Genomic DNA, 3,930 nt, shown 5'->3' with positions numbered 1-3,930 from the left:
ATGAGTAATGACTTTTCTACACTCATCCATATTGAATATCTGGCTTCATGATTGTGGTTCAGCAGATACTGAAACAATTATAATAAATTAAATGTTTTAGATTTGTAAACTATTAATTTATGGCAAAAGAAACATAATGTGTTTTTAAATATTGATATAAACTTGTGTGCTCCCAGTCCAAGTTCCTTGCAAGATCCTAGCTCTTTGCGCCATCTTTCAACATAAAAAGAAAAACATGTTTCAAAACATGCTTACAATCAAAACTAAAACAAACAAAAAAAGAAACTAATTACATGTGTTTTCTTTAAAAAATTCTTAATCAAATGACTAAGAATCAACTAATGATAATAAACAAGATAGGTGTAAACAGAGGGAAACAAATAACTTAATAGAATAACAGAATGAATAATCAACTTTCCAACTTAGCACTTTATAACAAAATTAAACCAAGATACAAAGTATGACAATGACAATACATGTTAATAGCATAGCATACATAAATGATCAGATCATTGTATGTTAAAAAATGTTTTGTTGCTTGATGATGATGATCATGATTTGCAGACATTCATTAATGAAAATGGCAAAACAAATTCAAATTGGAGACAAATTGCAGGTATCCAAATCTAGGAAGCATATCAGAATGGTGAAAAGTTGCTTATGATTAACATGTGATGGCACAAAACTTAAGCACAGACAAATGACACAAAGTTCATTAAAACTAGTTGAAGAGAGGATACAATCGATTTGATACAGAACAAAAATAAAATTTGATTTTGAAACAAATGCAATATGTTCAACTCCTTCGTGAGTTAGAGAGAAGATCATGCAGAAAATAATTTGCTAGTTCATGAACAAATGGCAGAAAACATTTTGACAAACATTGTTATTACCTTTCAAGAACAGGATAATAAAAACTCTCAGTCAGGGAAACAAAGTAATAAAAACTACAACACCTAAACTAGATAAAACTATATACAAGAACAGGATAATATGATAGTAACAAAACCAACCACAAATGTTCAAGGAAATATATCATAAATAAATCCAATAACATAGATAAGTTAAAAAACAAATAATTTTAAGTTTGAATAACAAGTTGTGATGATTTTAAAAACTACAGAAAATAATAACAACTTTGAATAACAAACCCTAAATCAAAAATCCTAAAAAATCGAGTGAAGAAGAATGCGAATGGTGAAATATAGAAGACTGAGAAGGATGAAAAATAATGAAGAACACAGACAAATATATCTCTTGGAAAGAAAATGCGTGATCTTCTTGCAAAGAAAACCACTGAATAAAGAAATAAAACACAAAGAAAGAAAGGATGATAATCGTACCTTCTTTGAAGACGGTGGCTGAGTGTGCGAAGACGGTGGTGGATCGGAGTTTCAGATCTTCACCCTTCTCTCTCTGGATGCGGCGCTATGCTAGGGTTTGAGTTTGGAGAGAAAGACGTGTTGTTAAAGTGAATGCGCGTATAAGTTACAACAATTATATAAATAATTAAAATATAAAAAAAAACTGTGTAAATAGTACGGGTCGGTTTGGGTACTCGTGGATCCCTTTATAGAACCGGACCCGACCGCATGGACTCCCCTGAACCCGTGAAACAGACCCGCGGGCTAAAAAACCCGCCCCGATCCGACCTAGATCTTTTTTTTTTTTTTTTTTTTTTTTCGGTTTCAAGTGGGCTGGGCTGGTTTTGCGGGTCTTGTCCACCCCTAGTTCTGTCACCCCATTTCTTGTCACCACATTTCCTGTCACAATCCCACATCTTCAAATACTTTAAAACATATATTCCACAGTCATGACTACAAAATATGTACAATATGAATCGTGAATATAATCCCTTGCTGAAAAATTATAAAACCATAAATGAAGTAAAGTTTCCAGCATTTCCATACATATTTTTTTGTTGCGGCAAGTCCTCGTAAACGAGCTCTAATGTTTGGCATTCATCTATGAAATGCAGCAAGTTCTCGAAGTTCCTCTTCTATAGATCCGCATAATAAAAGGTGATCAACAATTACTTGTCAAGCATTTGCTATCAATCAAAACAATCATCATTAATTTGTGAATAAAATTATTCACCATAAAAAGATCCAACTGCTTTTCCTCTTCATTTCTTTCACTATACAAAGAGTTTAGCACGAACAACTTCTTTTTGATCTTATCAAGTACATAAAAAAACCAATGTTGGTCTTGTATGGTTGGGGCAAAGATCTAAAATACGAAAACCAAAAGATTAACTAAGTTGCATAGAAAAATTAAGTGCCGCAAGGACAAAGTGAGAGTGTACACTTACCAAGTTGCAATGCCCCATGATTTCGATTGGATCGTCACTTATCCTTCAATGGTTCGATAAAAGATTAGTAAACGAGTGACGAGTCATGCATGGGTGTGAAGGATTGTGATGCAACTTAGGTAAATTTGCAATCACATCATCCTACAATAACAATTTTGGTGAATTATATATTTTGCAAAATTTACTACAACAATTATTAAATGTACATGTATTCATAGCTTACTCACAGAAAATGCACGCGTAATTATGAAACGCTTCATGTGATCTCTATTTTTCAAAAGATCTCCCATCATTATTTGGGTGGCCGCAGACATTGGCGGAAGCATTAAATAAAACAATTGCTAAGAAACAAGTAGTATTTAAATAATGGGAATCACAGAACTAGGTGTCGATAATAACCAGACTAGAGAGCCACCCCCTTGGTTTCATGCATTCGAAAATATGACCACGCATTATTGCTTCATGTACTCGAACAAACACTCTAAATAAAAAAGATAATTAAGGCCAAATAAAATTGTGATGAACAAAAATAAAATGATAACATATATGAAGTAGTTAAAAAAATTAAACTAATTACACACTCACACATTCGCTGTGGATTGAGTTGTGCAAGTTTCATATAAATGTTTGATAAGTTCTTGGCATCTTTTCTTATCCTCTACTTCTTTTTACAGACTCGATCACTTTATCCCCGCCATTATCCTCTTCTTTTCCTACAAGCTCGCTCTCTTCCTCCCCGCCCTCATTTCCCAACCGACTTTCTTCCTTACTACCTTTATTTGCTTCTTTTAGCAATTTCATTTCCTCCGCAAACATATAAATCCTTTCCCTAAATGCTTTATTGTGGTCAAACAATATTGTTGTTTTCTTAAAATAGCGGTTGTATCAAAGCCGGTGTCAATATCATTCGTATGCATAACTTCAGACTGTCGAATGGCTTTAGCAACAACATCGAATTGTTGGTCTTCTTCGGTTGGAACCAAATCTTCAACCAACTAATCACATTAAACAAACTTGATTAGTCGAAAACAAAGTGATTTTTTTTTTATAAAAGCATACACATGCATTAATATACAATGTGTGTGCTAACCTTTGCATTTGCAAATATATTTTGCATTTCGTTACCGTGAAATGGAAGTGTTGTCCACTTATTAATATGTGGAAAACACTTTGTTGATATGTTACATAATTGCAGTTTCTCAACAACCCATATCTATATCAAAATAAAATAAAATATCACATACCAAGTCAACATAAATAATTTATAAATTTATACAATTAACCAACAAACTCAATTATGTGTTCGTGTAAAATGGCAGAACAACCTGAAAGAATCATTTCTTTACCCGAGTCTCCTCCACTTTGAGCGTATTTAGCAGCAGTAGTGTTTATGCTTTCGACTAAATCTTCATACACCGCTTAACCCCAGTTATACGTTTCAACCAAATTTAGGTCGTCCAACAACTTAAATGGTACACTGGTGACATTCCTGCTTTTCTTAGGAAAATATAATGCAAAGAAGACAAAAAATATATATACTCTACAAAAATCTTCAATGTCTTGTTCTGTGTTAAGGACATTAAGTTTTTGTTGTATACTATCAATTGTAACATCCTCTC

This window comes from Trifolium pratense, linkage group LG7 (assembly GCF_020283565.1).
Source record: "Trifolium pratense cultivar HEN17-A07 linkage group LG7, ARS_RC_1.1, whole genome shotgun sequence".
Taxonomy (NCBI): Eukaryota; Viridiplantae; Streptophyta; class Magnoliopsida; order Fabales; family Fabaceae; genus Trifolium; species Trifolium pratense.
Note: the sequence above shows the minus strand (reverse complement) of the source record.